Source organism: Sus scrofa, chromosome 6, assembly GCF_054392235.1.
Source record: "Sus scrofa isolate SSC_HxYL_T2T_F1_AM1 chromosome 6, Sscrofa_HxYL_maternal_Yorkshire_Landrace_v2.0, whole genome shotgun sequence".
Lineage (NCBI taxonomy): Eukaryota > Metazoa > Chordata > Mammalia > Artiodactyla > Suidae > Sus > Sus scrofa.
The window spans coordinates 36845943-36867103 of NC_139388.1; the positions used below are offsets into that span (position 1 = coordinate 36845943).

General features: G+C 52.2%; 1 protein-coding gene and 1 long non-coding RNA gene across 12 annotated transcripts in view; both read left to right on the forward strand.

Moving 5' to 3' along the window:
• The window catches only part of ZNF423 (zinc finger protein 423), a 370202-nt gene that overhangs the window by 247075 nt on the left and 101966 nt on the right, over nucleotides 1-21161 (forward strand). Inside the window, exon 4 of one of the 11 annotated variants that reach the window (XR_014805924.1) lies at nucleotides 11492-13656. The exons of the other annotated variants lie outside the window; for them this stretch is intronic. The gene's annotated coding sequence lies outside the window, so the exon portion shown is untranslated. Of the gene's footprint in view, nucleotides 1-11491; nucleotides 13657-21161 lie in introns of those variants that run through there. 11 annotated transcript variants of the gene reach the window in all.
• LOC146402301 (uncharacterized) lies at nucleotides 6392-13656 on the forward strand. Its single transcript, XR_014805939.1, has 2 exons — nucleotides 6392-9234; nucleotides 9985-13656. It is a non-coding gene; the product is annotated as an uncharacterized LOC146402301 (long non-coding RNA).

Here is a 21161-nt window from a genome sequence, read left to right on the forward strand (position 1 = left end):
TTCCCTTCTCTGTGACAGTGACGAGCCTTGCCAGTGCATTCTTGCGGTGCTGGGGACAATCGAAAAGAAGCCGTTATTAAGTGCTTGAATTCTGACCCCCACATCACGGGACTTTCCTCTAGCTAGTTTACTCCCATGTATGCTTTTGCAGTTTTTATTCTGTTTACAACGTGCATAATAGCTGCCTGATTTTTCCTGATGTTTTTGCTGCTGCCATGACGATCGGGGGGGGGGGGGTTGTCAGCTGTGAGAGCCGCCTGTTCCCTCTCCTCTGACTCAGAGCAGCGCCCAGACCCCATTCAGCGCCCCGGCTCATTTTTGCTGTGCAGCGGTAGGGACACGGGCTCGGCCCTTTGCTGGCATGTCTCTTATTCCTCCCATCCCGGGTAGAGGTTGAGGGGAACACCTTTCGGAGCCTCTGTTCTCACGCCTCCTGTTTTCTGCGCCAGGCAGCTCTGAAAGTTTTGTCATTAGCGTATCTCTCCTTGTTTTGCAGCCGGGTGGCTCGTGTTAAGCTGTGAGCTGAAAGCTGACACTTGTCACGCAGCCCCCAGCTTGGCTGCCAGTGCCCGTCAACCGTGCCTTCCTCCAGCTACCGCGCTGGCCTTGACAATGACTCCACCTCCAGCATGGCAATTTACTAATGAAGGAGGGTCCGTGGGAAGGCACCTGCTCGCACGCAGGCTTCCAGGCTTGGTGCTGAGCAGGAGGCTCCATTCTTTTAACGATACCTTAGTGCGGACCTCCCCACCCCCCACCCCACCCTGTCCCCTCCAGAGGTGGGCCCAAGGGTTTGGGAGGAGGTGGGACAGTTGTGTTTTGAGAGGCTGTGCCGGAGTTCTCTCTTGGTTAAGAACAATGTCTGGGAGGGTCTTGCTGATGTGCAGAAGCCATGAAGCTTTTGGACCACTTGATCCATTTTATTTACCAGGAAGCTGAGGCTCAGAGAGGGGCAGACACTGGCCCAAGGTCACGCAGATGGCCAGAAGCTGGGGTGAATACAAACCAGGCCTGTGCACGGCCAGATGCCATCTGTGTCCCCCCCACCCCCGCCACCGCCCCCTGCCACTGATCTCTTAAATACCTATTGAACTGGCACTCCATATGCATTGCCCCACTCATTCATTCATCAGGTGAAGCTCCCCTCCTCCCCCCCCCCACCAAACTGGCCTCCTGAGTGAAAGCTCCCTGGGGAGGGGCCTGGAAGCCTGTGTAGTTGACAGACACCCTCACCTCCATCCCCTGGATTTGTTATCACCAGAGGAGTTTGGAAAATCCTGGTCTGTACTACACCTGCTGGCAGTGGGTCCAACCTGGCAGGAATCCTGGAGCTGGGACTTTGGGAGCCTGTGGCTCAGACCCGGGGGCCAGGGTTGTGTCTGGCACCCTTCAGACTCTCGGCAATGGGAGCAGGGAGTGGGTTCTTGTGGATGCTGGGTCCCATTAATCAAGCCAGGCAGCATCTAAGGCAAAAATATTAATTTGGGGGGAAACTAATAATACCTTATCCCTGCTTTAGTTTGCTTTCTTTTCTTTTCTTCTTTTCTTTTTTTGCTTTTTAGGGCCACACCTGCGGTACAGGGAGTTTCTCTGGCTAGGGGTCGAATCAGAGCTGCAGCTGCCAGCCTACACCACAGCTCATGGCAATGCCGGATCCTTAGCTCACTGAGCGAGGCCAGGGATCGAACCCGCATCCGAGTGGATCCTAGTGAGATTTGTCAACTGCTGAGCCACGAAGGGAACTCCCTGTTTTATTTTCTATTATTCTTTCATACTCTGATTTTATCCTCCCAGGAACTAGCCTCTCAAGAGTCCGGGAAGCTGAGGGGAGAGAGTAGTGGGGAGAGAATGCTTTGCTCAGCCAGTTAGTGCAGTAGTCATGGGTACCCGGCAATGGGTGGGATGCACGGTGCTCACGGGTGTTGGTGGTCAGACATAGTGGAGTAGCTGCGCATCGTCCTGAGGCTTGAGGATGGGAGAATGATCTCAAATTGCAGGACAGGGGGACCCAGGGGCTGCTGACCGTGATCAAGGGATCTGAGCATCTGCAGAAAACGGCATGCCCTGTGTATGGATGCAGAAACAGAGTGAGAGTTAGTTTTCTTTTTTCTTTCTTCCTTTCGTCTTTTTTGTCTTTTCAGGGCTGCACCCATGGCATATGGAGGTTCTGAGGCTAGGGGTCTAAGCGGAGCTGTAGCCACCAGCCTACACCACAGCAACGTGGGATCCGAGCTGCGTCTGCAACCTACACCACAGCTCAAGGCAATGCCAAATCCTTAACCCACTGAGCGAGGCCAGGGATGGAACCCCAAAGCTCATGGTTCCTAGTTGGATTTTTTAACCACTGAGCCACGACGGGAACTCCAGAGTGAGATTCAGGAAGCCTGGGCGGTGACACCTGTGTTTATTATTGATGAGACTAGAAACGAGGCCACTAGATCACTGGTTCTCAAACTGCAGTCTGAGCTACGCTGACTTTCCTTGAAGAGGCCGTGGGCCTCCTGGAGGTGGGGGGATGCCCAGAGGATGGAACGTGGGGCTTGAGAGCAGCTCTGCTCTGTCTTGCTGTGTAAATTGGTGTTTCGTGTACGATTTCACTGGGAAAGTCAGGCTCTGCCCTGGGCCCCTCTGTTCTCGCTGGCGTTAGGAGAGCTGTACGTCAGGCCTGGCCTGCTGGGTGATTCTCCAGACCTCACTGAACCTCAGGCTCGCCTTCTAGACGGGTGGGTGCTCTATTCCATGTTGCCGGCAGATCTGATGAGATGTCAGTGGCCACTGGTGCTTCGGGTCTGGGTGGATGATCAGTGGTGAAGGGCCTGGGTGCCCAGTTGGCGGGTTGCCATCATGACCCCGTTTCCTGTCCGCCTGCATTCTCTGACCTGCTTTTTGTTACTTACCTTCTGCCAAAATCCAGGAGATTTTTCTTGCAGCTCAGATATTGGAATAATATGACAAAGCCCAAGGGCCTTTAGTCTCCAATGGGTTCCTTGCTATCAGAAGCTTCTTCCTGCATGAGAGCACAAGCCTGGGAGATTCTGGTACCCCTGTGCCCTTGGCCGTTGCCTGGGCTCCTCTGGCCCTGCCCTTGCTCCCCGGCAAGCCTCCAGGGTAGGGCCCATACCTGGGCAACTTAGAGGATAGGGAAGGATGGAGGCTGGATATTTTCTACTTTTTGTAGCAGTTACTCAGTGATGAACCCACTGGATAATTGCTCAGCCCTTCTCTCCATGCCCACACTGCAGGCGTGGTTGTGGTGTTCGGCCACATGGCGGGAGAACCAAGCCCCACAACCTGTGGGGCTTGTGTTAGAACAAAACGCAATGCCTTGTGTTAGAAAATGAAGAATTCAAGGTAACAACAGCAGGATATCACACCAAATGTAGGGCCCTTCTAAATTCAGGTCCCTGTACTTCTGCACAGGTCACATGACTGCAAACCAGCACTATATAGGGGCAAGATTCTTTGAGTGGCAGGAACCCCACGGGACTTAGGCCTGCAGGGTATGGTTGTATAGGTTGTACACTGCACAACTGGAGGGGACACCATTCACATGGTGTCCCCATGGTGGCCCTGCCAGAAGTCACTACTGCCAGCCTTGACAGTGGCAGTGACCCACAGCTCTGGGACAGAGTCGTGGCTGTGGGCTGGTGTCCTCATGTCCGGAACCCCCTCCAGCCACGGTTTCTGGAAGCCCCCCCTTCGCTCCTCCCTTTCTCCTTGGCGTTTCTGAGACACGTTTCTCCGCGAAGCTGAGGTGCCCGGGCTCCACGCGGGTGCTGCTGGGGAAGCTTCCGCTCCTCCGTGTGGATCGCCCGCCGGCGGCTCCGCTGTTAACCTTTGGGGTTTGCTCATAAAATAGAAACTCTCTTTGTAGGTCAGTTTGTCAGTAATTTTGGCAGCCGCGGGGCCACCGAGGGAATGAGGCTTGGTTCCCACTTGTCTCTCGTGCTCAGTTTGGAGACTTTTGCGGAGCCCTTCCCCGGGAGGAACGCTCACCCCTGCCGGAAACGAGAGGCAGTTTTCTCTGACCTGGTTTTGAATCGGCAGGAGCAATTCCTGTATGCTGGAAATGCACGGCCGCTGAGAAGGAATTTGGTCCAAACGCAGCCTGTGGAGCCTTCTGCTTGGGGCCCTGGTTTCCTGGGCAGGTGGCCCTTGGGGCGGGGGAGCTGCTGGGCTCTGCTTCTGCTCCCATGTTAGGCGAAGGGGAAGGTTCTGCTGAGATGGGCATCCCCCTGAGCCTCGCTCAGCCTGCTGTGCCAGCGGACCCACCTGGGTCCCGAATAACCCCTCTTGGATGCACCCCCCAACTCCAGCCTGGTTGCCAAGACTCTGAGCATCTTCCATTGTGATAACTTCCCAATGCCCAGCTCTGCACACCATGCTGGACTAGAGGGAAAAGACAAATAAGTCCTCATCAGGCCCCGCCTTCAAGGGCCTGGCAGTGGCACCAGGGTGAGGGCTGTTAGGTGGCATGCAGCCTGGCAGGATCGGTTGCCGGAGGGAAGAGTGTTCAAAGAAGCTGAGACAGATGGCCTGGAGAAATCAGGGAGGGCTTCCAGGCAGAGGCAGGGATAAGCTGGACTCTGGCGCCTCTCTCTATTATTCCTGAGACCTCTAGGGAGTTAAGACTGAGAACAGAGCCTCTCTAGTCCAGTACAGGAAATTGGGAGAAGCTAGGCCGGGATAGTATTATGGCCTGAAAATTCAACCCACTCAAATAGTAACTGAGCACCATGTGTAAGACTCATTGCCAGAGTCAGAGTTGATTCAGAGGTGGAACAAGACTTGACAACTGAGCTAAGGTTTGTAGAGTGAGAACTTCAGATCAACCAGAGAGATGGGTTGAGTGCCAGGGCGGACGATGCTGAGGGAGGAGAAGAGGGCGGGTGGGGGACTGGGGAGGGGCCAAGGAGGAATGAAATCCTGGGCTCTGTCTCCTCCAGGAAGGCAGCAGGCTGGGAGGTTGGTCTCCAGCGGCTTCTGTGTTCCTGAGTGTCACCTCTAGGTCCCAAGTCCTGAGTGTCCATATGGCAGCAGGGCCAGAAAGACGCCTAGGGCTTTCCCTGGGACTCAGAGGCCTGCTCACAGCTGCCCTGGATGGATCCCTGAATTATCAATGTTTGGAGGTAATTTTGCACGCTGTGGGGTGAGCGCCTTTTAAGGGACGCTGCAGCCTGGGAGGTAGGAGCCCTAGGTTCCAGTCTGTGCTCCCCTTGCATGCGTTGTGACCTTGAACACGTCATTTCCCCTTCCAGGAACCACACTACAGCCATAGCCTGACTGCGGCGAGCATGTCACTAGCTCAACCAGGTTTCCTTCCTGTAGGACTTTCAGAGTTTTAACATGAGGATGATGACAGGGGTGACAGTGATCACAAAAAATCCTACAGCACTTACTTATGTGCCAGGCTCTGTTCTAAACACTTTACAGAAACTGTTCCACTTTATTCTCGCATCAGCCCCCAGAGGGATTCTTTGAGTGGTAGGAAGCCCATAGGACTCAAGCCCGTGGGGCATGGTCGTGCAGGTTGTACACTGCACAACTCTAGGGAACACCATTTGCATTGTGACCTACATGGAGACCCTGCCAGAGGTCATGTCAGCCAGCCCCTGAGAATGGCCGTGATCCAGAACTTTGGGACAGAGACCCCCTCTATTCTATTCTATTTTAGTTTTATTATTATTTTTATCTTTTTAGGGCCACACCCGTGGCATATGGAGGTTTCCAGGCTAGGGGTTGAATCCGAGCTATAGCCACTGGCCTACACCATAACCACAGCAACACAGGGTCCAAGCCACATCTGCAACCTATACCACAGCTCACAGCAATGCCAGATCCTTAACCCATTGAGCAAGGCCGGGGTTCGGACCTGCGTCCTCATGAATGCTAGTCAGATTCGTTTCTGATGAGCCACAACAGGAACTCCTCCCATGTTAATTTAATCTAATTTTATCTTATTTTATTTTTCTTTTTACGGCCACATCTGCCGCATATGCAAGTTCCCTGGGCCAGAAACTGAATCAGAGTTGCTGTTGTGGCTGAGCTGCCTCTGTGATCCACGCTCCAGCTTGCAGCAATGCCAGATCCTTAAGCTGGATCCTGTATTCTCCCATTTTATAGATGGTGAAATCAAGGAACACAGAGGCGAAGTAGCCTGCCTGAGGCGACTCTGACTCAGCCAGCAAGAGTCTGAGCCAGGGTTAGGACCCAGCTGATCTGGCGGCCACCCCCATGTTCTCAGACACCAGGCCATTTGCACCCATACGGTCACGGAGCATCTCTTTACAGAGCTTCTGTCTACAGACAGCAGTATTCCCGGAACACACCTTCCAAACACCTTCTGTGGGCATTTGTGGCTGCCAGCTCCAGACCATCGAATCCCCCGCCCTGGGGGGGGAATCTCAAATGGGGAGTTTTGCTCCCGTCTCCAAATGCCCACTGATGTGGCATCCTGCAGCACTGCACGGAGTCCCTGTCGCCCGTGTCTCTTCTTCCCTCCCTTCCTTGATAAACACCGCATTAGAGAAATTCGCTGATGCTGTGTCACCCGTTGGACCCCCCTCTCCAGGGCAGCTGCGTATTAAGGGGAAATTCGTGAAATGAAGTTTGGAAGCCACCGGCCCGGCCGGAGCCCCTTCTGAGCGACGATGATTTATCTGGGCAATGTGCTAGCCATTAGGATCCTTGGTGTCGGCGCCCGCACGCTCGGGCCCGGGTCTGTGGCCCAGGGAGCCTTCGGGGCCATTACGAGCTAATGGCTCAGTGTGGGCAAAGGAGGCCTTGCAGTCAATCTCGCTGCCGGCGGGTAATAAACGTCGGCCGGCGCCTTCCTGCTCCCGGAGAAGGTGGGGGCCTCCGCGCACGGTGGCCTGCGGGGCCTCCGAACAGCCCGGCCTTGTCTCTGTGGCCGGCCGTGGGGCCTGGCACGTCTCTGCTCGGGTTAGAGAACCAGGGCCCAGAAGTTGCCCAGAATTTCATTTGTCTGAGTCAGATTTTAGAAAAACCCGAGGGTGGTTTAGGAGCTTGGGGTTTAGGCTGGTTCCGCTGGCTGGGCTTTGGGACTGTGTTCCTGCGTGCGTGAGAGGGTGCATGTGACCCAGGGTGTAGGAGCCACCCCCAGGGGGCCTCTGCTGCCTGTCCGCCTTGGGAAGATCGCTCCACCTGTCTCCTTTACACGGAAGCCTCGCTGAGACGCAGTCAAGGGCACCCACATTCTAGGTGTCACGTGATGCATGCTTACATCCGTGTGCCCGCCCACCGGGCACCCTCCTCAACAGGTAGCCCGTTTCCTGACCCCCAGCACTCTCCCCAGGGCAATCGCTCCCCTGACCTCGACCACCCCAGGGGACCTCTGAACGCCATGTCATTGGAATCCTGCAATGTGGCGTTTTTGTGTCTGGCTTCTGTAGCTCATTGTTAAATTTGTGAGGTACATCTTTGTTTGGTTATCAGGAATCTGTGCCTTTTTATTGCGGTTGGAGTGTGAATATGTCCCCATTTGCTGTGGGTTCTTCTTTTTTTTTTTTGGCTGCACCTGCAGCATGCGAAAGTTCCCCGGCCGGAGATCGAACCGTGCTCCAGCAGCGACAGTCCTGGATCCTTTACCCACTGGGTCACCAGGGAACTCAGGCTGTGGGTTCTACTGATGCTGAATGTTTGGGTTGTTGCTGAGTTGGGGGCTCTTGCGACTAGTGCTGCCAAGGCCATCCACGGAGGGGTTTTCTCTGGTCATATGCACGAGTGCCTTTGCTTGTATAACCAGGAGGTTCTGGAACTGCTGGCTCCTGGGAACGGAAATGTTCGGAACAGAGGCAGCCAGTTTTCCAGGTGCTTGTTCTGATCTGCCTGCCCACCCTCCCCGCCTGCAAAGCCCTTCCACCTCCCAACCTCCCAACCTCATCTCCTGCCCCTCCTGCTCACCCTGCTCCAGCTGCACCTGATGCTTTCCCGTTCTTGGACATTCTGTGCCCTCTTTGTGGAATGTTTCTCTGCAGCCCTCTGCACCACTGCCTGGTTCATATTCAGGGGTCACCCCCTCTTGGGGCTGATCCCCACTCCGACCTCGTCACTCTAATCCACTCCCTGTTTTATGTCCTTCGTAGCGTTTCTCGTTATCTGCCGTCCTCTTATTTACTCACGTGTTTGTCTGGGTGGCGTCTGCCTTGCCAGTGTTTGCCTTTGGTCTGTCTCTTCTTAGCCTGTCTGTCCGCTGCCTGGACCAGAGCCCAGCCCTTAGTAGGTGTCAATAACGAGAATAAGAAGAGTGAATGGACTTGAACCTCTCAAACTCAGATGTCACACGTATCTTGCCTTCGCATCCTCACTTTCCCGTGAGGAGGAGGAGGCGGTGGGGAGGTCGGACCATCGTCTCCATCTGACAGGTGGAGGCAATGAGGCATGAACGAGTGATTGATGGGCCCCGATCGGGACTCCAGCGCCAAGCCTGAGCTCAGCATCTGCCTGGCGTGTTGTTTATGTGTTTTGTCTCTGAGGTCTTGGGGTCTGGGTTCAGATCTGGCTCTGCCACCTGTTTGCTCTGTGACCTTGTGCAAGTTCCTTAACCTCTCTGAGTCTTGGTTTATACATCTGTGAAATGAGAGGATTCAAGTAACCAACTTCGAGTGCTTGGCCCGTCGAGGGAGCATTCCATGATGGAGCCTCTTCTTTTGTCGGTTGGTTCTGCTTTGACACGCACTTCTGCTGATTGCCAAGGGGATGGTGTATGGGGACAGCGCCTCCTTGATTTTTTTTTTTTTTAGGGCCAAACCTATGGCATATGGAGGTTCCCAGGCCAGGGGTGGAATTGGAGCTGCAGCTGCCAGCCTACACCACAGCCACAGCAACGCCAGATCTGAACTGTGTCTGTGACCATAGCTCACTGCAATGCCAGATCCTGAACCTACTGAGAGAGGCCAGGGATGGAACCCGCATCCTCATGGATCCTAGTCAGTTTGTTACTGCTGAACCACAACAGGAACTCTCCTCCTTGATTTTTTTTTTAATAATGATTTTTATTTTTTTATTATCTTTGGTTTATAGTGTTCTGTCAATTTTCTACTATACAGCAAAGTGACCCAGTCACACACACACACACACATTCTTTTTCTCACATTTTCCTCCATCATGTTCCATCACAACTGACTAGATATAGTTCCCTGTGCTATACAGCAGGATCTCATTGCTTATCCGCTCCAGATGCAATAGTTTGCATCTGTTAACTCTAGACTCCCAGTTCATCTCACTCCCTCCTGCCCTCCCCCCACCTCGGTAACCACAAGTCTGTTCTCCAAGTCCATCAGTTTCTTTTCTGTGGAAAAGTTCATTTGTGCCACATATTAGATTCCAGATAGAAGTGATATCATATGGTATTTGTCTTTCTGACTTACTTCACTTAGTATGAGAGTTTCTACTTCCATCCATGTTGCTGCAAATGGCATTGTTTTGTTCATTGTTATGACTGAGTAGTATTCCATTGTATGTATGTACCACATCTTCTTAATCCATTCTTCTGTCAATGGACATTTAGGGTGCTTCCATGTCTTGGCTATTGTGAATAGTGCTGCAGTGAACATACAGGTGCGTGTAACTTTTTCAAGGAAAGCTTTGTCTGGATATATGCCCAAGAGTGGGATTGCTGGGTCCTATGCTTGTTCTATATTGAGTTTTCTGAGGATGCTCCATACTGTTTTCCACAGTGGTTGTACCAATTTACATTCCCACCAACAGCATCCCTCCTTGGTTTTAAAGACTGCCAAGTCTTTTTCTCCGGATCATTGAAGTTGCATGGGGCTGATGGGTCTGTGCCTCCTTCCTCCTCCTCCTCCTCCCCCCCTCGCCGCATCTTGGTGTGTTTATTTCTAATCTGTCGGTGAATTCAAAGGCAAACAAGCTCATGTGTGCGCGTGTCTGTGTGTCTGCGTGCGTGCGTACATGCACATTTAAGAAGGGGTTTCTTTTCAGCCCAAGGTGTTCAGGATGGAGTTCAGAAACTGGGGCTCCCTTAAAGCAATGCAACCTTGCGTTCCCTTAAACATTAAAGCGCTTAGGTTGAACATCCAATTTTTGACCTACAGAAAATGGCAGTTTGTCCTGGTCCCCTCACATTGGGGGGCCCTACAGAAGCGAGTACTTAACAGCACACAGTTGCTGCCTTACTATTAAATAATTTTAATCCAGCTCTAACCTTGTTGTCCTTCGTCCTGGCTATTTCCCCAGCGATATATGATCAAAAATGCTTGGGAGTAAATGTCTTTACTTCTTCAGCAAACGGCCCTCCCCTTGGACTTTCCGAGTGTCTCTGCACACCCAGAATCGCAGGGCCTGTGTCTCTGGAGGGCTGGGCATCCCCCCCTGAGTTTCTCATGCAGTGGAATCTCCGCCCAGCTCTGTGCCCCGTTCTGAGTGCTCGCTGGCCAGGGTCTGCCAGCACTGAGGGCGGGAAGGGGCTTTTCTTCTCGTCTGCGCTGGCCTCACTCTGACTTTACCACCGGTTTCGTACCCCTGCTTCTGCCCCGGGAGTGATGTTGCAGGTACCCAAGGACTTGGAGTCAGGGGACTGCTCTTGAATGTCAGGAAAGATGATACTAGTGAAGATACTAGGAAGAGCTACCATCCACAGAATGTGTGCTACGTCCAGGCGCCTTATGAGCATCATGCCCAGTTTTCCCCCAATTGTATAAACTAGATGTGTTGCTTCTTTTTGGTAGGTTAGGAAACTGAGGCGAGGGGAGGGTCTATAATGTGTCAAGGCTCTCACAGTTGGGAAGGGGCACAGCCTGCAGTCACATCCAAGGCCACTTAACTCCAAATGAGCCCTCTCACCACCCCCACCCCCACCCCCTCTGCTCCTGACTCTTTTCTTCAGATACCCCCATTTGAGAAGTTGAGGACCAGTTTCCAGGCGGAGGAGGAGAACACCCGAGCACAGGCTGTGTGTGATTGACAGGCTCTCCCGACAGGACCCGTTCTGCATTCTGGGCAGAGAGAGTCGGGGAGGGCAGGAGATGCTGGGGAGGCTCCTGGGGGCGTGGAGGAGGGAGGGCTGAGCTGTGTTCGGGCTCACGAGGGGGCCGGGGAAGGAGGCTGCGATTGCCAACTATTCGAGCTCTTTTGGATGGAGGATTCGGCAGGACGGTCACGGTAAAGCCTTTTGTTAAAGGCTGGGAAGCAATGGTAATAGAACCTCTTGGCGTCACGGTGCATTCTTAGAACTGTAGACGTACGGATTTGTGGCATCATGACCTCCCAGACTCTGAGGACCGTGGGGCTCTAGGACTGTAACCCTGGGGACCTCCCCCACTCGCGCTGCGTTAAGAGAGCCGCCCACGCCCGTGAGCACAGCCCGGGTTCATACACAGCCAGCCAGAGTCTTCTCCAGAGCTGTCCGGCCAAGGGAAATAAGATGCAAGCCTTGTGTGTAATTTTATTATTTATTTATTATTACTATTATTATTTTGTCTTTTTAGGGCCACACCCACAGCATATGGAGGTTCCCAGGCTAGAGGCTGAATTGGAGCTGCAGCTGCTGGCCTGCACCACAGCCACAGCAATGCCAGATCCTTAACCCACTGAGTGAGGCCAGGGAGCGAGCCTGCCTCCTCGTGGATACTAGTCGGTTTTGTTACTGGTGAGTATGTGTGTAATTTTAAATTCGCTAGCCGCCTGGAAAAAAAGTAAAAGGGAGCAGATAGAATAAAATATTTTTATTTAATCCCTTATATCCAAAATAGTATGGTTGTACCCTAAAATCAACTTAAAAAGTTATGAATGAGATTATTTAAAGAATTTTTTTTTTCTTTTTCCTTTTTTCCATATACCCGTGGCATATGGAAGTGTCCGTGCTAGGGGTTGAATCAGAGCTGTAGCTGCCTGTCTACACCACAGCCATGGCAACTCAGGATCCAAGCCTCATCTATGACCTGTGCTGCACCTTTCAGAGTCACTAGATCCTTAACCCACTGAGCGAGGCCAGGGATCAAACCCGCATCCTCACCAACTCCATGTCAGGTTCCTAACCCACTGCACCACAACGTGAACTCCTGAATGAGAATTTTTTAACATTCTTTTTTTATACTAAGGCTTCAAAATCTGATGTCTCGTTGGCCCTGGGCACCAGCCATATTTCAAGCGCTCAGCAGCCACACGTGGCCGGTGGCTGCCGGAGCAGGCAGCGCAGGTCTGGGTAGGGGAGCCCCTGTGTTCCTGACGGGATGTGCACGTGACATGAAGGCTGCGGACCCACGAGGGAGAAGGGGTCCCTTTGCTGGGAGGGACAGGCTCCTTGGGATCACTGGCGGTGACCTTCATCTCTCTTTGGAGTTCAGGCCTTCCCAAGTTGGAACATTCCAGCCCTCTTTCCAGCCGCTCCTGTTCATCAGGCTGGCTCCAGGGGTGGCCCTCGGAGAAGTCTCTCCCAGCCCTGGAGGAGCCCTGAAGTGGTCAGGTCCCCAGGCAGGCCCAGCAGGGGAGAGAAGAGCCACGCCACCTCACCTCCAGCCTCCGGGGACAGCGAGCTGGGCAGCGCCTCCCGGCAAGGGGCCCAGTGCCTGCCAGTTCCCCGGGGGTACAGATGGCGGGGGTGGGGGGCGCACAGCTCAGTGCCCGACGTCTCCCGCCTGCCATCCATCCCAGGCCGCCTTCCCTGGGCGGATGCTGTGAAAGCCACTCTCCATCTCTCCTCCTGCAGCCACGGGGAGATAAAAGCCAGGGCTGTGGGGCTGGTAAAGAGGGAGCCAAATTATATTTATAATATTAAAGTGAGTGCATTTGTGCTTGCTGTTCTCCAGGGTTTTTCATAAGTAGAAAAACACAAATTAGCATTTTCCATTTCCATATATTGACTAGAAAAATCGCCTGCTCTCAATTAAGACCTATAGCTTTTGGGATGTATGCAACAATTTTATAAAATATTTACAGCGAGATTTGCATTTTACATGGTGTTACAGTTTTTCTTGTGTTTAGGAGAAAGAGCCGAGGCCTGTGAGAGGAAATACGTTCTCAGGAATCGAGGGGAAGGAAAGCTGCGGGCTGTTTTTCTTGCCTTCTCTCCGGCTCTGACAATGACGTTGTCTCTGGTAATGACCCAAGGCGGATCCACCCGTGAGCTCTGTGTTAGTCCGTCCTCAAAGCCCCAACTCCTTTGACAAATCTATTACTTTCCCTTTAAAACTTGCAAGTGGAGCTGTTTGTGGCTTTGTGCGAAGAGATGGAGAAGGAGCACATTTTTTTTTTTTTCTTCCGAATGTAAAAGCATGCCGTAAAGAACATAGCTATTTCCTGGATAATTTGCAGTTGTATATTTTATGTTAATTTCACCGAAAATACTGCACCCCTGCCAGGTTTAGTAGCGGCTCACTGTGATATGAATAATTTCTAGTGAATCATTTTTTTTTCTTCATTTAAGATTTGGCACCTTTTTAAGATTTTAATAATAGCAACAAGGAGGAAGATTTAGAACAAGTGAAACATTAGTGCCAAAGAAATTCACGTTGAGCGCTAATGCAAAATAGCAAGAATAATTACACGGAAAGCAGTTTCCACAGATGTTTTTCCTTGTAATGTAATAACTATTTACTAAACTGTTTATTTTAGGCCTTTGGTTTATAATAAAATATTTATACATTCTCTGCTGTAATAAAAAAAATATTGACAAAATACGATAGAGGTTTAAAAAGACAATTGAGATGTTTATTTTCCAGGAAGCCAGTGTGGAATAAAAGGTGGGTGCTATTTTGGGTGGATGTTTCAAGATGAGCAAAACTGAGTTTGGGTGTTAAAATCCATCCCCTAATTTACTGGTTGAGAACTGACCCGATGCAAACATGCGTGGTTTGTCCGCCTATTGTTGGATTAGGGCTAGGGGTGGATATTGAATTTTTTAGAGAGGATTCGTAGCTGTGAATCCTGCCGGTGGAGCGTGCTAAATGTCAGAGTTGTCGCTCTTCGAGTAAATCACTCGGGCTAGAGGGGTCTGTGGCCGGAAGGTGTGAAGACGCTGTGGCAGGCTCTAGCAGGATTCAGGAGCAAGTGAAAAGCAGGGGCTGTTGGGCGGTCCGTGAGTCCTGGGGTTTATAAAGACTTAGCCTTGAGGAGTTGTGGCTCAGGGGTCAACGAGTCTGACTAGGTTGTGGGTTCAATCCCTGGCCTTGCTCAGCGGGTTAAGGATCCGGCATTGCCGTGAGCTGTGGTGTGGGTTGCAGACGCAGCTCGGATCCCGCGTTGCTGTGGCTCTGGTGTAGGCCGGCGGCTACAGCTCGGATTAGACCCCTAGCCGGGGAACCTCCATATGCCGCGGGTGTGGCCCTAGAAAAGACAGAAAGACCAAAAAAAAAAAAAAAGTTATGGTGGATTTCCCGCTTTGGTACAATGGGATCAGGGTCTCTGCAGTGCTGGAACCCAGGTAACATTCCTTTAAAAAAAAAAAAAAGAAAAAGAAAAATGACCTTGATTCTCACTTTCCATCTGCAGCCAGTGAGAGTTTGGCTCATGTGAACCCCCATCTGAAGCCTGGGTGGCCAGGAAACCCTAACTGCCTGAGCCCTTCTTATGCACAGTCCTTTTTGGGAGAAAGACAAGCAGCAGGAGACACAGGAGAGGGGTCCCCACCGCCCCCCGCCCCACATCATTCCCTGTCCCCTAGCCAGCACAGTGATGGCATCAACCTGCCAGGGTCTCTGAAGATGCCAGGGTTGGGAGAGGGAGTTTAAGTTCCTGAACAGGAAAGAGGTCGCCAAGGAGCTCTGAAAGAGCCTGACTCTGAAAGAGGCCCTGCCTGCAGGCCTGGAGCAGCTGACCGAGGTCCGGTTTTGTAACAACCAGACTGCGTGCATCCTCCTTGCTCCCCGGAGACATCAGAGTTGACAGCCTGGCTGAGGGGGTGTCTCTGAGCCTGGGTCTTGGTGTCGGTGTATCTGATCTGCTGTTGCTGAGAGTTAGTGGGTCGTTTGTATTTATTTGCATTCCTGGGGGTTTGTTGCTGAGCCTTTAATTGATGTGTTTTGGTGTCTTTGTGTATGTGTGTTTTGGGGTGTGTTTGATGTTGGTGGATTTGTATCTGGGTTTTGGGTTTGGGTAGGTTTGTGGCCTTGCATATTTGTTGATTCTATGTATTTGCCTTATACATAGATTTTTGTTTGTGTTTTTGTCCGGGTCTGTGTGTTTATAGGTCTATATTTCTTTGAGAGTGTGTGTGTGTGTGTGTGTGTGTATGTCTCTGAGTGTGAGTGACAGGCAGCCCCCTCTGCTGTGTGCCTGTGTGTTTATGAGTCTCTGTGTGTGTGTTGGAGGGGGGGTGTGTATGTGAGAGAGAGGGAGAGAGAGAAAGAGAGAGGTGGACAGATAAATGGACAGACGAGCATCTCTCTTTTGATGAAGCAGCCCCTCCTTGGGAGAGGCCCCGGGGCTTTCTGCACAGAGATTGCTGGCTGGCTTAGTGCAGGTGTGTGGCTATTTCCTCCCACCAAACTTTGTGATGGAAGGGGAGGAGAAGGGAGGCAGGGAAGAGGTTCCGAAGGGAAGGGAAGTGTGGAATTTTTAATAACGAGAGAGACAACTGGACCCCGGTCTCAGAACACCCAGAGCAATCTACGAAAGAAGTCTGCCGTCTTTGGTTCTTAATCCAGAAAATGTCCTTTTTTCATGCTGGGGGAGGCCAGTGCCAGGGTCTCTGCCTGGGGGCCCCCACCCCTCAGTGGAGGGGCAGGCGGCTGGGGGGAGGGGCTTTTTCAAGGACTTGTGCAGCCAGTGATCTGGGGGGGGGGGTGTTTCCTCTTCTCTGGCGCAGCCCATCCCCAGTAATCTAGGACACCATTTCATACGGATGTCCTGCAGGGGACGGGGAAGCGCCTCTGGGGGCCCCTTGGGCACTGTGGGGGGCCCTCCTCAGTGGGGTCCGGTGATGAGCTCACCCACCCCTCCAGCAGGGACCCTGGGGAGCCTCGCAGATGGAAATTCGTCCCTCCTGAGCCCCTGGCAAAGTTCTGGGTCTCCCCTCTGGAAGGAAGTGATTTTTTTGTACTTTGCTAAATCATCTCCATCCCATTTCCAAGGAAGTGGCCTTCTTCCAGGTGCTGTGCTGGCGGCCCGTGGTCTTGCTCCTTGGAGATCCAAGCCCCCCCCCCCGCCCCCCGCCCCCTCCTGCACGGAGAGTGTGAGCTAGGGCTCTGGTTGGGCTTTTCCACTGGAGAGGCAGAAATTAGCATGGAGGGACCAGGAACTTGGTGAACACAGAGACAGGGCAGAGTCTGGGAGCTGACCTGTGGGAGGTGCTACAACCCTGCCAGAGGTACCTCTGGATGGAACATCTTAGAGGGAGGAGCCTGCAGAGGTCCCTGCAGACCCGAGGGACCAGCATCCCTAACAACTTCCAAGGGGTGGGGGCTGCTCCTGGCGGAGCTTTTGTTCTGCTGTGTACAGATGAGTCTGGGGTCAGAAGTAGATTGCTGGGGACAGTGTCGGAAAGCCTGCAGTCACCACCAGGGGTCCCCCCTTCTTCTCAAGCTCCCACTGCAACCTTCCCCTCTCTTCGAAATAGATCTTGATTAGGTACTTAAAAGATACTGGTTTGGGTTGGGTGCAAATGATTCGTCCGCTTGGATAACTCCTTTTCACGAGCCCTGTCTCCCCTGATACCTGGCTAACCTTCTGTATCTTCTCACCTGTGTTTTGAGCATCAGTGGGAAATTGGGCATATGAACTGGGAAACAGAGGAGTTAAGACGGATCTGTTAGAAAGTAATCTGAAATGGGCAAGATGGGGTGCAGGGGAGGGGAGGGGATGGCCCCATGGGTGGGTGGGGGGGCGTCACACACCTTTGCCTGCCGGGTGGGTCTGAACTGCTTGCATGCTTTGGCTGTTGTCTCACCATCTTCCGGTGGCATGTGGCGGCTCCTGGGTGGTGTGGGTGACTGTGACAAGCTGTGCAGCGATGTACTGGCACGTGGGGCTGTTTATTTACGTTTTGGTTCACACAGCCTACGGGCCGGGACAGGGAAAAATTGTTCACTCCGCAAGTGACTTCTGCAGGAGAATTCTGTCTCCATTTTCTAGGGGAGCCTGCGTTCAGAAGACTGGGGCTGGACAGGTCCAGACTGCATTCGAGTGTTTGCTTTGTTGAACATGCGATGAGGTGGTAGTGGTGGTTATTATTTGCTTTGCTAACTGGTAGTATTCCTTATCATTTCGGATGAGCTGCCCCTCTCTCCTTTTTTTTTTTTTAAACTTAGAAGGAAAAAATGCTGATAAATAGAAGAGAGAGAAATCATCCTTCTTCTCGCCTCCCGGGGAAAACTGCTGTTAACAATTTGGTGTTTACCTTTCCTGATTCTATGTGTTTATACACATGTAAACACGGTTTTAAAAAACATACTGAAGCTTGATATTTACGCAGAGAAGTACACATATCAGTAACTGTGTAATGACTTGTTACTGATGCATAACTTACACACAGGAAAGCTTGCCTGTCATGAGCAGGTAGCTCGCCGTGTTTTCCCACACTGAACCCATCAGTGTAGATGATGCCGAATCGTGACACGACATCACCTAACACCCCAGAACACCACCCCCTGCCCCCTTGCAGCCCCACTTCCAGAGTCACCGGGATCCTGCCTTCTGACAGCTAAGACAGTGGTGCCTGTTCTTGTTCCTTTATAGAAACGGAATCACTGCAAACTCTTTTGTACCCAGTGTTTAGTTTCCAGTGGATTTATAACGTCCATACTCTTTTGTGACCATTTCCCCCAACAATATATGGTGTGGTCATGGCCCAGGTCAGCTCACACACCTCTCTGCCATCATTTTTAGTGGCTGCCTGGTGTTCCGTTCTCAGAGGGGCCACGGTTTAAATTCTCCATTGGAACTTTTAGCTTTTCACTCTGAGAAACAACTTCCTGTGAACATCCAGGCTAGATGGGTGACTTTCACCTTCCCCTCCGGGGACAGGGTGGCCAGAATGGCCGTGGAGGGAGGGGTCCTCGCGGGGGCCCGGCTGGAGGTGCCCAGGCTGTCGAGTGCAGGATGCTGGCATCGCTTCAGTTTGCCAGCTGGACCTCATCAAGTGCGGGTGTTAATTACTGGGAGGCCCCTGGTTCTGTGAGCAGGCGGGGGACGCTGGGGCTAACTCGTGAAACAGGGTCACCTTGAAACAGACGCTTCCAGGGGAAGCGCAACCGTGGAGGAGGCCACGGGGAGGTGCAGGGCCGGCACCGGCTTCCCAGCAGTCTCCTCTAAGTCACCCCGGTGCTCCGGAGCCTCTGTGTGGGACGCGCACATGGTCCCTCTGGCCCTGAGTTCACAGTATGTGTGTCTTTGTCCCTGGCTTTAATTGGGGTAAGCCGGGAGCAGGCGTACCGGAGCTGGGGCTTACCCCTTTCCAAAAGACCCTCGGACTCAGATGCAGCCGGCCATGCCCGAGTGTTCTGTGCATGTGGCCCAAATGAGCCCTGTGGCTCAGGGACAGAACCGGGCTTGAGAAGGGGGACTGCCTGGCAGGGCCAAAGGGAGCCCGGCTGTGCAGCATGCCCAGGCCAGGAGGCGCCACCCCGTGGCCCCCGCCAGGTGAGCGCAGAGCGCGGGGCTGCAGGTGCAGCCAGGGCCAGGTTGGAGGAGAATTAGGTTATTGCATTTCCTCTGTAATTCTTCATCAGGGCTGCCGCCTGGATCTGTTGCGGGAAAATCAATGCGTTCTGACTCCCTAATTTCCCAGGTTGCCTTACTCCAAGTACATTGTGCAGGAAAAGGTGACATCTCTGGTCACGTCTGCATGGACCACATATGTGCGTGAGTGCATGTGCGTGTGTACACACACATGCCCTTCCCTCCCTGCGTCCCCCCCCCATCCCTGCCCCATCTCCACCTCCCAGCAAAGGCTTCGCTGGAATTTCACAACCTTTGCATGCTTTTGTGAAAACACTCATTTGTGTTTGCGCCAGGCCGCTAATGGCGGACGCCAAGGTCTGCGGAGCTTACCTCTGTTCAGCTCTCGTTATGGCGAGGAATGTGCCGTTAATAATGCATCTATGGAACTCAGCTGTGTGGGAGCCAAGTAATTATCCCACTGTAGCGTTCCCGGCTTCAGTGTCATCACAACTGGGGCTTCATTAAAAGTCCTACCAGAGACGGTGTTGTGTGCTGCAGCCTGTATATATATTTTTTCATTTAAATTATCAGCCTTGCTATGGCTCAGAGGTAATTTGACTTTTTGAAACCGCTGAGCCCCTGTGAATTCCCCTCCCCTTCTCCCTCTCGCTGCTCTACCAGCTGATCAGCCCCAGAAGAACAAAAGGTTTATCTGAAGCTATGAAGCATATATTCACCAGCTTCTGGCGTCTAGATAAAAAAAAAATCAAAGTACTCCATTGAACATGTTAATACTGAGCAAAATGCACACAGCTAGACACTAAACCTTTACAGGGATTTGGGCATTTGAAAAGTGATACCCAGATCAGGTCTTGAGCGACGTTTCTTAGCCTAGAGAAGAGAAAGTAGCAAAGGAAGAAGGAAGGATGTTTATAAACGAATATGAAAGGCGGCCAATGAACTGTGTCAGAGTTCCCCGCCTTCCGCCTTGTCTCTTTGTCTGATTTTGGTTGGGTGGGCAGCCAGAAGCCTGGAAAAGGGCGCATCCCAGGGAGATGGGGTTCCCCTTTTGCTCTAGCTGGTGAAAACTAGGATGTCGAGTGGGAAGAGGGGTGGCCGGGACTCTCGGCAGAAATGCCGAAATCGGGATGGGGTGGGGGGCTCTTTGTTCCTCCTGATTCTCTATGACCTCTTCAGCTTTCGACAGAGGAGGGCTGGGGAGAGCCTCAGAAAAGGTGCACCACCTGAGCACATTGCCACCCTGCGCTGTCCCTTCTTGGGGCCGCCTGCAGGTCTTGCATTTCCCGGCTCCTTCCATTTCCCATGGAGTGCAGCCCCCACACAAGACTGGCGGGAGCTGTCAAGTTCCCTGAGTGAATCATTCATCACGGAGAACAGATAGGCACTTGATTGGCAATGTCTGCCACAGGTAGCGAGGCGTCGCTTCCTCCTGTTCTGTCGCTTCCCCCTTCTTCCCCACAGATGCCACATCCACGGATTCAAACCGCCCCGCCCCCGTGTATCAAAACTATCGGGAAATTAAAATCCCAGAAAGTTCCAAAGCAAAATTGGAACTTGCCAAGTACCACTATTTACATAGCGTTTACTTTGTCTTTACAACTATTTATATAGCATTTCTATTGTATTAGAGATTATAAATAATCTAGAGCTGATGTATTTGCATGTAACCTACACACAAGAGGATGTGTGTAGGTTACATGCAAATACCAGGCCGTTTTGTGTAAGGGACTTGGGCATCCTCGGATTTTGGTCCATGTAGAAGTCCTGGGACCAATCCCCTCAGATAGCAAGGAACAACTGTACTTGTCTATCCAATACACTTAGTGAATTCCTGCACTCGGCTCTGGGTCAAGGAAGATATTGGAAAGGAGTTGCAGGATTCATTTCTGCCCCCTAGAAGCTTTCAACCTATTTGGGAGGCAGGTATAGCTACGGGAAACACGTTGTTAGACAATTTATGATTAAAGTCTAGAGTGCACTTTTTCATCAGGGAAGAGAATACGGAGCATGGAATGCTCCGAAAAGACATCCAGAAGGCATGTTTGGGCCCTGATGAGCCCGGCGTGGGTAGTTTAACCTACTCGTGAAGCCATGAGAAGGATGTAGCCCACTTTGCAGCAGTTCATACCTAGATGCAGGGAAAGGAAGAGGGATCCATTTTTATTTTGCTTGGCCCTCCAGGGACCATAAGGGGTTCTGTCCTTTGGGGGTGAGGCTTACCCCCCTTGTATGCAAGATTGAAGTTACCCACCACCCAGCTGGGAAGAGGCCTCGTGAGTTCAGGGTAGGCACATGTTGGTCCCCATGTACCGAATACATCATGCAGAGTCTCCTTCTGGTAACTGGTCCCCTTTGGTTTGGAGAGGTGACTCCAGACGTAAGCTCTTGAAGCAGCTCCCCCCCCACCCCCCTCCCCATCCCCAGCCTGTGGCCATAGGAAAAATCTACAGACCTCAGACTCTGCCCCATGCTTGAGATCTTTTCCCTCTCATGCCTTCTAGTCTTTATCTCCCAGGTCTGTGCAAGGCTTTGCACTGAGTGCTGGGGACCCAGCACCAAGGCAA